Raw genomic sequence first — 13746 nt, 5'->3', positions numbered from 1 at the left:
ATGTTCCAAGATGGCTGCTGTGCCCTCGGCACTTTGGGGATGAGGTCATCAGTACTGACCTAGCCTGGGGCAGGGATTCTTGGGTAAGCCCTTGAGAAGGACATGGTCTGGAGAGTGAAAGACTCAGATTCTGTTGCATGCGTAGAGTAAGTATAACTTCAGACTGTAAGTTATGGCACAATCCTCTCACTGAGACATACTGATACTATTCAATACAGGGACTCTTTCTGCTAATACAGTGTGGATTGTTGTCTATGAGTATACTATTCTCAACTGGGACTTCACTTGTTACTTACTAGACCCAGTTGAGTGGAGGCACAGCGCTTATGAGAGATTTCATTGTGTTTCCCCAGATAAAGTAAAGGCTCTGATCCTGTTCTTCCACATGGGTTGCGCTACAACACATCAGTAGCCTGCGGGGTGGGTCAGAATAGGGCTGCATTTGTAAGCACTTCTGAGATTATGTTGGATCAGGACAGTATTGTGTTACCATGCCACTGTAATCTACAGAAGCTGTGAGGGAGTGGGCTCAGGAGGAGTGATTGTCACATAAAGGGACCTTTGCTGTCTCCTGTGTACCTATATCTGTGAACACCCACAGACTACAGGAGGCACTAAAAGCTAATGAAACTCTGCAGCATGCATCTCTTGTGGATAATGATAGATATGAGCTCTATACCCCATAATATCTCTGTCTCAGTGAGGTGGATCTAAATTTAGTTAAAGGGCCCTTTTGTATCTACCACAAAGGGGCTGAAGATGTCGTCTGTGTTATAGTTTTTCCACTAATTTCAACTTCAGTGAGGAGAAAGCTACCAGTCCTGCCTGTAAAGTGTGAACCATTGAATTTGTGTGTTTCTACAGAAGACACTGATACAATGCCTGATACAGTCACTAAGCAGGAGACCAATCTTGAGCATTTGTTGTTAAAGGTCACTGAAGGTATTTGTCAAAATCTATATGCCGATTCTCATCGCAAGTTAAAGACATTTTTAAGGAGTGCTACATGTTCCTGCTGGTGAGGAGAGCTTTGAGGCATGGAAAGATTTTGCACAACAAGTAATGAAGGAGTGGACCTGCTCGGAGGAAAAGAAAAAACAACGCATTATGGAAAGCCTCCAAACGCCAGCATCTACTATTGTTAGAGCATACAAGGACACTCATGTGAGTACCACTGCTCAGGATTATATTAATGTTCTGACAGATGCTTATGGACTGTACCATGATCCTGATCAAATGCTTGCTAAATTTAAACAGACAAAGCACAAAGAGGGAGAGGATGTTTTTGTATTTCTGAGAAGGCTAGAGGTACTTCTAGGGAGATTGATAACTAAAAAGGTGATCAGAATTCCAGTCCTCAGAATTATTTTGAGAGAAAAAGACTTCACTTTCACGGAAATTATGACAGAGGTAAAGAAACAAGAGGCTGATATCCGTTTCGCTACTCCAACTAAGAGTAAAACTAAAGTGACTTCCCTGGATGAGCAGGAGAGTGAAACAATTGCTAAGATCAAAGAGCCCAGTAAACCCCTGCAGTCTAAAGCTCCAGCTATTGACAGGAAAGTGTCTAGCAATAAGCCTCCTTTTCCAATTAAGTGTTTCCGCTGTGGACAGGAAGGCCATATTGTTTGTCAGTGCCCATTGCCTGCTGACAAACTCGAAGTGCACAGTAAACTTGGACAGTTGAGTAGAAAAAACAGAGAAAGCAACAAAGATCAAAGTTCATTAAATTATGTAAGGTAGGCCGCAGATGCACATTCAAACTATTTGTTAATAATGTACCTACAACTACTCTATTTGACACTGGGTCTCAGTTGACAATCATATACCGGTTTTTCTACCAACAACACATCCTGTTTTTATGGATGGTTGTCTAGAATGGAACTTTGCATTCTCTGTGTGGTCGCTGATGAGGATCCACCACTCAAGGTAATCGCTTCTGTGAGCCCCCCACCTGGGGGTAATGAGTCAGCACCTTTGATTGTAGGCTCCAATATTGAAGCTATTGAGGCTGCTTTTATACGTTTTCTTCAGCCACAGCAAGGGATTCCACTGCCTGCTCTACCTGTAGCTCCAGAATTGCAGGATATATGTCAAACGTTTGCTCCTGATGAAGTGAGAAACCTACGGGTTTATGTAAAAATCTTACCAGGGGCAAATGGAAGCTTTTTCCTGCTTGAGATTGATCCCAAAATAACTGCAAAGAACGTCCGGGAGATAATACCTGAAAAGAAAGACTATCGTTTTAAATCTCCTAGAACAGGGGTCAGCAACCTTTACTATCAAAAGAGCCATTTTGCCTCCTCTTCCACTAAAGAAAAATAGTTTGGAGCCGCAAAACATAACACAGTTTATAAACTTAAATGCTTTAATATTTTTTTAATTTTACCTGTTACAACAAGTGTGCATGTGTAGGCCTACTTTGAAATAAATTAAACACTGAACTATGCCCCTAGAAGCCTCCAGCTTCTAACGTATCATCCTGTTACATTAGAAGCTGGAGGCTTCTAACGTAACAGGGTAGATTTTTTTGATGGGCAGAGTTCTTTATTTTCTGACGATGCCTTAGCGATTCAATTGTAGGTGGTGTTAGCCATAAGTGTCCCCCACTTGCACCTCTATTTTGGCCACCTGTACCGCCTCCCCTCCATTCCAGAGAAATTGGGGTTCAGATGCTAGATGCTTCCAGCAATGTGTAACAGGGTAGATTTTTTTGATAGGCAGAGTTTTTATGAATTTTTAGGAGGTGTTAGCCACAGGTGTCCCATACTTGCACCTCAAATTTTTTTCACCTGTACCCCCGTTTCCAGATAAATTGGGGTTTAGGTGCTAGAAGCCTCCAACAATGTGTAACAGGGTAGGGGTTTTTTGATGGGTGGAGTTTTTAGGAGGTGTTAGCCACAGGTGTCCCCCACTTGCACCTCTAATTTTGTTCACCTGTACCCCCTTCCTGTTCCAGAGAAATTGGGGTTCAGGTGCCTCCAGCAATGTGTAACGGTAGATTTTTTGGATGGGCAGAGTTCTTTATGTTCTGATGATAGCCTAACAATTAAATTTTAGGGGGTGTTAGTCACAGGTGTCCCCCACTTGAACCTACATTTTTGGTTTTGTACATCTCCCCATTCCAGAGGATTTGGGGTTCAAAGGAGGGGGATGTCATTGTACACACCCATTTGTACACGCCCCGTGGTAGATTAATTTCACTGGTAGATTTTTTCATTAGAACACCGGATAGGGAATCCCCCTCCTCCGCAGTGTCTTGGGAGGAAGGGGATCCCCCATCAGAGATCTCCCCGCGGCAGCCGAAGGGAGCCACAACAAGGAGGCTGAAGAGCCGCATGCGGCTCCGGAGCCGCAGGTTGCAGACCCCTGTTCTAGAATAGATGTTGCTACTGTTCGGATAATTACTACATACTCAGTCATAATACCAGCCTTGCAGGATGTGGCCTATTGTTATTCAGTTGAAACCATTACTTCCTACCCTGCCAAAGTTGAAAATCAAGAAACCAAGTCAGACTTTCACCTGGAGGATGCTGACAGTTCCTCAGAGCACAAGCAAATATTCGGTGAGCAGATAATGGAGTACAGTGATGTTTTCTCTACCGATGAAAAGGATGTGGGATGTGCTAAAAGCATTCAACATACTATTTGCATAATAGATAGCACCCCTTTTAGGGAAAGATCAAGACGGATGCCTCCCAGAGATTTGAATGATGTTTGAGAGTGTTTGAAAAAAATTAAAGATCAAAACATCATTGTTGAGTCTAAAAGTCCTTATGCATCTCCAATAGTGGTGGTCAGAAAGAAAAATGGTGGGGTGAGAATATGTGTTAATTACAGAACTCTGAATTGACATACTGATCCAGATCAATACAATGTTCCTCACATAGATGAAGCCCTTGATGCTTTGCAAGGCAGCAAATGGTTCACAGTAATGGACTTATGTTCTGGATACTTTCAAGTGCCTATGAGTGAGGAATATAAAAAAAAAAGACTGCTTTATTTGCCCGTTTGGGTTTTCCAGTTTGCTCGTATGCCCCAGGGAATGAATGGTGCTCCCGCAACCTTTCAACGTTTGATGGATCAAACATTGGAAGACCTTTGTCCCAATGTTGGAGTGCGCAACATGGGTGGCATTACATTAGCACTCATATTTAAACTGGCTGTGGGTGGAACTTGATGGGGGTTGACTCTGAAAAGCCTCTGGGAATGAAACTAACAGAATGATTACAGTGGGAGGTTGATACAAAGCAATCACAAAAGAGAGAACATCTCTGCGAGCAGGAATATCCTGCCAGGTGTGTAAACATCACTGTTATCGGATGACATCAAAGAAGCCAGTACCCACTCAAAGGACTTGCCCTCAATACAACAGCACCACCTACTGGAGAATGTCAGCGGACACTTGGGAACAGGGTGTTTCCAGAGTTGGGAGGACACCTGAGTAAGGGGTGGATGCATTGATGTGGCTGGATGTGGCCTGGGGTCCTGGAGATGTATAAGAAGGGACAACAGCCACAAATCGCTCTTGTATCCTCTTAGCCTTATATGCTTATATACATCCTATGCTTCTTCTCTCAAATCTCCTATTCTCTTATATACATCCTATGCCTCTTAAACCTCTCTTTCCCTTACTTTCATTCTCTCTCAAAGGTGCAGGGAACAGAAGACAGACTCTTTGCGTAACGTATCGTTTTACTTTGTCTATGTGATTATTGTTTAGCTTAATTGGAATAATTGTTGATTACTTGTTAATTCTGTTCTTTGTTAAGAAATATCTTGTTTTTTAGGATCTATGTGACTATTAGGCTAATAGAGACTTAATGAAAATACTGTCTTTCAAGAAAGGGGATAAAGGAAACAGAAATTGTTCTTACATTATTGGCACCCCAGATGGGACGTAGAAATTTCTGTGTAGAACTAATTTCCCAGAAGCAGGAGCATAGAAATTTCTGCGTAGAACTCATTTACTAACCAGTTTTCTCTTACATCCCTGAGAACCAAAGAGTCCAGACCCTGAAAAGGGGCACAGATCTGAAGACACCGCTCAGCTAAGGAAAATGTTTGCGCTGGTTCGTGAGCTGAATATCCAGGCGTGAGTTGTACAGAAGATCCTGTGAAATACTCCATCAGTGAACGGACACGTGTATCTGGTGAGTAGAAAATCTGTATCTTTGGTGGGTATATGTATTTGTGCTGCAGATGTTTTACTGTATTTTTGGGTACTAGGCCTGTCTAGCTGTTCGGTGTAGCCGGCAAGGTAAAGAACTGATCATCCTTTGGTAACTGATATACCTGGTAGATCTAAAGGATAAAACCAGACATCTTTGAGGAAAAACTGGGTTAGATAGTTATATTACTCGGGGAAAGGAAATAGCCTTTAGCACTGTGTGCATAATTAGCTTAACAATGTATGTAGTGTGCCTTTGCAGACTACAAGTCTGTTGCAAAAGATGCTTTAACACATCAGTTCAATGATCTTGTGGTACACCTGTGATATGTGATAAGTAAGCCGTCATCTAAGCAAGGAAAGAAAATAAGAATGGCAAATGTGTTAAGAATGTTACTGAGAATGAAAGAGATATCAGAACAGAAATAAATTCAATGGTGTGCTGAGAAAGCTCAGTTAAGAGCACAGTTAGAAAATTGTCACAAGAATGTTTCTACGATGCAAATGTGCAGACGAATGAGTGTGATTATGAAGTGAAATACAAGCTAAGGGAACAATGTAGTAACCAAAAATTGTGTTTGGAGAGAATTCAGCTTGCTAAGAAGCTGAAAGGGGCAGAAGTTAGATTGGATGATTTGTCTGTACCTTCATGCAAGGAACAAGTTTTGCAGTCTCCACAAACAAGTCAGGAGGAGGTTACTCCTTAATGTAGGCCCATGAATGCCACCTCCAATGTCCATGCTGCTTGGAAAGAATTATTGGGAGGTCAGAAATCTGATAAATCTTTTCAATTGTCTGGTAATTAGCAATTAAAAGTCTGTACAGCTCAGTATTTTCAACCAAAAACTGTGCCTGTGGTAAGGAAAAGTTTCAATGCACTGCAAAAGATTAAGTGTTATGCTTGTGGAGTATTTGGCCACATAGCAAGGTTTTGTTTGTCCTCTTGTGAAAAGACGACAACCCAAAAACCATATAGAACAACCAGACGCGATATTGAAGTCTATTCAGCACGTTGGGGAACTCATCCTCATAGACACAGGTCGGGGTCTCATTCCAAAATAGGATAGGAAATAAGTATTTACAGGCTGAGAATGACCAGTGGAAAGTTTAAATAAATGGTTTCTTAGAAGAGTTCCGAGCTTTCAAAAGACAATACAATACAAGTGTGAATTGTAGAGGGTTAGGAGGACATGGCCAGTCTGATATAAACCTCCCACAGAGAGGTAAAATGTTATTTCAAAAGTTTTGTATTTTAGGTAATTACAGCGCTAAGGTGAAATCCTGATATGACCCAGAGTGTTGAAGAAAATCTGCTATTCAACCGAGGACCTTAAAACACTCAGCAATTTTTGCTTGCTTTATTTATTTTTATATGTGTTTTAGGGAGAAGCCTCAAATGGTGTAATTGCAGACAGGCTGGAAGACAGGCTATTGGAGAAACTGCCTTGTAGTGACTGACTGTTTAAGTGGGAGATTTTTTTTTTCTCCCTACCCAGTATTTTTTTACCTATAAGTTCATTTTTAAAAGCAGATATACTTAATTGTCAGGTAAAAATGCAGTTTCTATGCTCCTTAGCAATAGCAAAGTCAATCTTTACAATATTTTTTCATAGGTGCTGGAGTTTTTTAATTTAATTTTTTTTTTTTTTTTTTGCTGAATAAAAAAGTGAGTGGGGAACTATATAATCATTTGTGTGAACTCACTTAAGTGAAAATTAGGTTCGATCACAAAGGGAGGTCTGTAAGATTTCAAATGTATGGACTAATGATAATCAAAATATGCACAATGTAATAGTGGGCTTTAGTGCTATTGTGTGTATATATGTATATATATGTTTTTTTTATTTTTGTTTTTACAACGGTAAGATAGTTTTTGTACCATGGAGGATTGGTTGATTACAATTGATAAAATGGTTGGAAAGATTCTACAGTTTATGTTCTGGATGGGGGGATTGTGCCAAGGTATAAAGTACCAGTATAGTAGTTTTGGGGAATAGAATGGCTTGTTTCCTTGTCCTAAAGAATGCCACTAGGATACTGATCAGACATGACATGACAGTAGCTAGATGGGCATTGGGTACTATGTGCAATATCTCTGTAATCCACACACCAAGGGAAATATTGAAAAATGGAAATATGTAATCCCAAGCATTACCAATCTGCCCCCTAATGTTAACTACAATAGCCCGATTTATGGGATACCTGTGGTGGTGACTTGACCTCGTCCCACAAATCTGACTGAATTGAGATCCTTTCTGGGGTTTTGTGGCTACAACAGCCGCTTTATTGGTTACTCCAAGATAGCACACCCTCTTAATAACCTACTGAAAGACTCCTCTGTTTCTGACAAATCTGGCAAAACTCCTTTCAATGACAAATGGACCCCTTCATGTGAGGAATCTTTTTTACAGCTCAAGTAAAGGCTTACAGAAGCACCTGTGTTGGCTTATGCAGACCCACAAAAGCCATATGTATTACATGTTGATGCCAGTTATGATGGGTTAGGAGGAATTCTTCATCAGGAGTATCCAGAAGGACTGAGGCCTGTTGCATACATCAGCCGAAGTCTTAGCCCAGCAGAAAATAATTATCCTGTACACAAACTGGAATTTCTTGCTCTTAAATGAGCCATTGTGCACAAGCTGCATGATTGGTGATCAGTTTCAGGTGAGGACTGATAATAATACCCTTACTTATGTTTTGACTACAGCAAAGTTGGATGCCACTGGTCACAAGTGGCTTGCTGCATTGTCTAATTATCAATTAACGCTCAAGTACAAACCTGGGCCAGAAAATATTGCCAGTGACTATAAAACAATGTGAATGGGAGGAAGTACCCAGACCTGCTGTGGCTGCCTACTGTGCTACGGCCAATGTGCAAGAAGATCACATTGCCTTTTCTGATCTGTGAGTTGTAGACTCTTTGGGAGCTGGAGAAGAGTGTGTCCCAAGGATGTATTCCTGCCCTACCACTTTAGGGGTACCTGAGAATAAATCCAGCTACAAAAGGAGGATATGATGTTTTTAAAAAAGACAGATCCAATAATTAGACATGTTAGAGAAGCTGTTCTTCGAAAAGATTCCAAGTACATGAAAAGAAATTTGCCTGAGCAGAATACATACTATCTCAGAGAATAGGATAAGCTAAAGATAATCAATGGGCTTCTATACAGGGTGCATTTGTTTCACGATCATCCTGGAAGGAAACAGCTCATGCTCCCTCAAGTCTACAGAAATACTGTAGACTGTACTGTACTGTTTTGAGAAGTCTGCATGACCAACATGGACATCTTGAAGTTGAGAAAACATATGGACTGATTCAAGACCGTTTTTTTTGGCCTCGAATGAGAGAAACTGTTGCAGATTACTGCAGGTGATGTGTACGATGTTTGCAGAGAAAAACTCTGCCTACTCGAGCTGCCCCCGTGGTACACTTGCAAAGTTCTGGCCCAATGGATTTAGTGTGTATGGACTTTCTGTGTATTGAAAATGACAGTAGTGGAGTGGGCAATGTTTTGATTGTGACTGATCACTACACTCGCTATGCTCATGCAAGTCCCACCAAAGATCAAAAAGCTGTGACTGTAGCTAAAGTGATGTGGGAAAAGTTTTTTGTGGATTATGGACTGCCAAGTCAACTTCATTCTGACCAGGGGAAAGACTTTGAAAGTCGGCTCATTAAAGAGCTGTTGACATTGCTAAACATTGACAAAAGCTGTACTACACCCTATCATCCTGAGGGTGATGCTCTCCCTGAACGTTTCAATCGGACTTTGTTAGATATGCTAGGAACCCTACCTGATGGGGCTAAGCATACTTGTTGGAGCTATGGTACATGCCTACAACTCTACCGGCATGAGTCAACTGGTTTCCCCCCTTACTTTCTCATATTTGGGAAAGAAGCCCGTCTCCCAATCGACATTCAGTTGGGTGTCTCTACTGATGGAGTGGAACATCAAAGTCACTATCAGTATGTTGCATGCCTTGAAAACAGTTTGAAAGAGGCCTATCGAATGGCTGAGGAAAATGCTGCTAAATTAAATGCTGCCAATAAAAGATGTTTTGATGCAAAAGTTCGGTTCAAAGACTTGCAACCAGGTGATAAAGTGTTCCTCCGCAATTTGGGCCCCTCAGCCAGACATAAATTAGCTGATCCTTGGAGAAAAGAGTTGTTTGAAGTTGTAGAAAATTTGCCAGGAATTCCTGTCTACCGTATTCGAGGACCTAAAGGTCGCATTAAGACCTGGCACTGAAATCGTCTCCTTCCAGTACCACAAGCAAATGTTGATGAGGAGCCGCAATCCGATATTTCCCCAGATCCTAATGTTATGCCTTCTGCTGACAGTGGAGACCAGAGCAATGAAAGTGACTGGTTTACACCTCCACCTGGGTTCCCTGTACAGAATCATTCACGTGTTGTTAATGGTGGCCTTCCTCAGAGGGGACATTTGAATCCTAGTTCCCCTCCTTTTGAACCAAGAGCCCAATATTGTAGACCTACAGTTCCAGGCATGGTTGGAGCTCCAAGTTATCTTGCTGGCTCCATTCCAGGACCCCCTGGATTAATGCCTGGCGAGCTAAAAAGAGGAGATGGTGTCCAACTACCCCCACCGGTGTTTAGCTTTAGAAAGCTACTACTCTTCCCTGAAAACTTTGACAAACAGAAGTGACAGCTGTAGGGGACATTTTTAATAACACCAATAGATAAAATACTTTTTCTCAAAGGTTGAAGAAGAAAAGAGATTTATGGGCCAACATCTTAGCAACCACAAAGCTGCTGACCCTAGAGGAGATTACATTTATATAGAGACTCTAGATTTACTGGCAAAACTTGAAGAAAATTTATATGGTTAAAATAAAAGAGCTATGCAACCAACCAGTAACTATCAGTAATAAAAGTCATAAAGATGGATTTAGATTTAATGCAGTATAAAAACATTTTTACTCATCTAGCCATCTACTCTAACTAGGGAGTTGAATAAGGAGTCTTGGCAGGAATCATCCTACACAGACCTGTTTAAAGAAACTGTACTTTAGCCAAGAGGTAGATCCAAAATGGAAAATCTTGATTTTGGAAGGAGATTAGGTTGCTGATTATTTATTTCCGAATGAGAATATTGTTCACATGGCATTGGCGGGTAATTTTGTAATGCTTTGATTCCAGATGGTAGATTTCAAAATAGCATCCACAGTGTAGCCTGTCCAGAAGAGAGCATAATGGTTTGTTATGTATTGAATGGTGCGTTCAGGAAATAGTTGGCTAACCCAAAGATTGAAATATGGGAAATAATGCAATGTTCACTAATATTTTTTTTTCCATTTCAGCCTGAACGTCTTTTATCCTTATCAATGTAGTGCTTTCTACCATCTGCGTCTTACCACAATATTTTTACATATTTCATACATTAGCAGATCTTTTTTTAATTTTGTTTAACCCTTTGATGTGTGACAATAACATATATATATAGTCATAGCTGTCCATCCAGCTGCTATAGGTCCTGAGTGGGAGGGGGGCCCTATTATGGATGCTGTTAAGGCAAAATAAATCTAGAAGAGGTGATTTCAGACATGCAGGAAGTTTCTTCATGATCACTAGTTACAAATCCATCTCTGTGCAGTTACCAAATACAAAATACCGTAAAAATGAAATAAGCTTCTAAGTGTAAAATGATGCAAATCATAATAAATAGGCATAAAAAACTTCAACTCTCTTGGAAATATGGCTGCCCTACAAGTATATGTAGTAAAGCATATAAAGCTAAAGTATTACACAACATACAACAGCTCCCAATGTGTACTTTTCTGTACTAAAGGCCCTGCATACACCCTAATGCTATGGAATGGCTGGATGCTGCAACAGTCTTTTCAAGGTGATGGTTGCCATAAAACCCCCAAAATAAAATGAGGATTTTATTTTGTAAAGCAGGAGGGTAGATTTGAGTCTCCTTACATAAAGGCAAATTTGACACCTCTCTCAGAAATTGCTTTTAATAATAAAATGTTTTATGAAATTTCAATAAGAAGTTTTTTATCAATATGAACATATTCAAAATAGGTGTTACAACAAATTATTATTAGTGAGGCATGATTGTCTCTGTCCCTGAGCATGAATGTCTCTGAGCCTGATTTATTAAAGCTTTCCAAGGCTGAAGAAGATACACTTTTATCAGTAAACCTGGGTAATCCAGCAAACCTGGATCAGATGCCTCTTTAGGGGAATGTCAGACAAAGCAGTGCGACTGTATGATGTAAACAAAGTATTAAAGTAGAAGTAAACTAAACAAACAAAAACTCACTCACTTTGCAGATCTGTCAATCCCTCCAGGTCTTGCATTGTCCTGTAATCCCTGTTCGTCCGTGCCAGGCGCCACAATCTTCCTAGCCCTTCTTCTGCCTACGCCACCCGATCTCACATAGCGCATGTGTGAGATCGGCATTTTCTTTTTCCCCATTAAAGAAAACGATCCCTCTGTGCCTGCCTGGGATGCTTCTTGCACCTGTATACGTTTATGAAATTAATTCTTTTCAAATACTGGAATATTTCAATATTAAAGTAAAATATATAAATGTTATTCTTGGGACAGTTAACATTTTCAACTAGGAATTTTATCTTTCAAAAATGATGTTAATTTTTATTCAATCTAAACACAAAACAAAATCACCCAAAAAAATGCTTAGACTTAGTGTTAGTTTGAAAATAATTAATGACTATTTAAAAAGCATTGGTATGCTTTACTCATTTGACCTGCACTACATATAAATATTGTATGTAAAGTTATCATATGCATGAATAAATAGTTGGGGTAAAGGGAAGAAGTTGCTAGGGCTTCTTGGGGGCTATAAGGGGTTAATCAGGAACCATTATTTTTTTCAAGACTGATTTACCTTACCCTTTTGGTGCTTACCAGGATAAAGGTCCTTATTTAAAAAAAAAAATTGATGGTTGTTTTTAACTGGCACAGATAAGATTGGAAAATGACAGTCACATAGCTGACTATCACAATCCCTTTCCATGTGTTGAATCTTCTTCCACCATTCAATCAAACAATTCTCAAACCCTAATGCAGTTTTTCATGGCCTTTTAAACACAGTTGAACCCCTTAAGTTTCAGGTATTTAGACTTACAGTACATTAGTGTGGTGGTAAGTAGGAGGAATGCATCTTACATTGAAGAATGTCACACTTAAAGATAGCGAAATGATCATTGGTGTCAGCTAAACTGACCTAAAAGGCTCAAATTGTTCATTGCCCAAGGAACTTCTAGCAACCTCTGGAGAAACCCTAGGCTTCCGTGGAAACACTACTCTAATGGATAAGGGTTTTGAGGCCAGAATCCCACAGCCTCAATAGCATAAATCTGCAAATGTACAACTCCTCTCCTGGGCACAGTACTATCATAATTTTAGATTGACTTTTTTGTGTTTTTGTTTTGGTTTGTAACTATTTTTTTTATTAAAATTACAAATAATGTTCTACGAATAATATATAACAAAGAATTTTGATTTTTTTTTTTAAGATACAACGCAGCCACAGACATGCTGTCTTTGTAAGACTTTACATGCATAATACATCAGAATTCCAGATCTTTGATTTTCAGGGTCAGTACTGAAATTGCTGGACCAGTATTTTTATTAAATAAATCAAATTGTGTATTTGGTTAAGAAGGTCAAACCACGCCTCTGATAGTTGTGAAATATTTCAGTATTTGGGAAGTGGGTCAAGTGTATGCAATGACAGTACTACTGCCCAAGTATAACCAGCACCATGCGGCACAGAACAGGAAGGACAGCCACAGGGGAAGAGGAAGACCTGGCCACAGATGTCATTAAGCTTACATCAACAAGCAATTTTTAGAATCGGGCACAAAATGTGCAAAATATGACTTCTGCTTTTGGGGCCCAATTGTCATGGTATCCATCAAACACCAGTGGTGCCTGTCAGCAATATTGCAAATGACAGTAAAATGTTGGTACTTACAAAACTTTGAAGTTGGCTTCTAAAAAGGGGACTTAAAAAATGTAATCTAACATTTTTAGGTTTGGTGATCCTTTACTATAGCTCAAAGATGGATTAACATTACTTAAAATATCAATTATGCAAAAAATTATAACAACACAGAACCAGAATCAATGAGATGGATAAAGAATCAACCCACCCATTGTCTTGCAAAAACCTCAGGTTCTTATTCATCCTATTGTTTCACATATTTAACTTTTTTCTGAACTTTTTCTAATATTTATTTTACTTGAATGTTATTGAAGTTGGAGTTGCATTAAATGAATACAATTGGAAAAATTATGTTTCTTTTTTATCTGTGTTTTCATTTAAGGCTGAAATAAAACAAATTATGAGACTGGAGCTGCCTTTGTAACATAAGCTGTTGTCCGGGAATCTAACTTTATAACTTCAAGTTCAAAGCTGAAGTTGCAAACAATGGTTTGTTCTGTTTTCTGTAACTCTGGTGCTTTATAAAGACATCTTTGTATTAAATAAAATACTAAAATATATTTAAAAAATTTTTAATTTGCTTACATGAAGAATATAAAGCAATTGTTGGAACCACAAATTGGTCCATA

At 39.6% G+C, this 13746-nt stretch overlaps 1 long non-coding RNA gene across 3 annotated transcripts; it reads left to right on the top strand.

Moving 5' to 3' along the window:
* Positions 1-70: 70 nt before the first annotated feature.
* Positions 71-13523, top strand: LOC140343408 (uncharacterized). Of its 3 annotated transcripts, XR_011923319.1 has the most exons (3): positions 71-146; positions 933-5153; positions 7582-13523. It is a non-coding gene; the product is annotated as an uncharacterized lncRNA (long non-coding RNA). The 3 variants fall into 3 exon arrangements; XR_011923318.1 differs by lacking the exon at positions 71-146 and having other exon boundaries at positions 153-5153; positions 7881-13523; XR_011923317.1 differs by lacking the exon at positions 71-146 and having other exon boundaries at positions 153-5153.
* The last annotated feature ends 223 nt before the right edge of the window (positions 13524-13746 follow it).

Source organism: Pyxicephalus adspersus, chromosome Z (genome assembly GCF_032062135.1).
Source record: "Pyxicephalus adspersus chromosome Z, UCB_Pads_2.0, whole genome shotgun sequence".
NCBI lineage: Eukaryota > Metazoa > Chordata > Amphibia > Anura > Pyxicephalidae > Pyxicephalus > Pyxicephalus adspersus.
The sequence above is the reverse complement of the archived record's forward strand: the minus strand, read 5'-3'. Positions and strand labels throughout refer to the sequence as shown.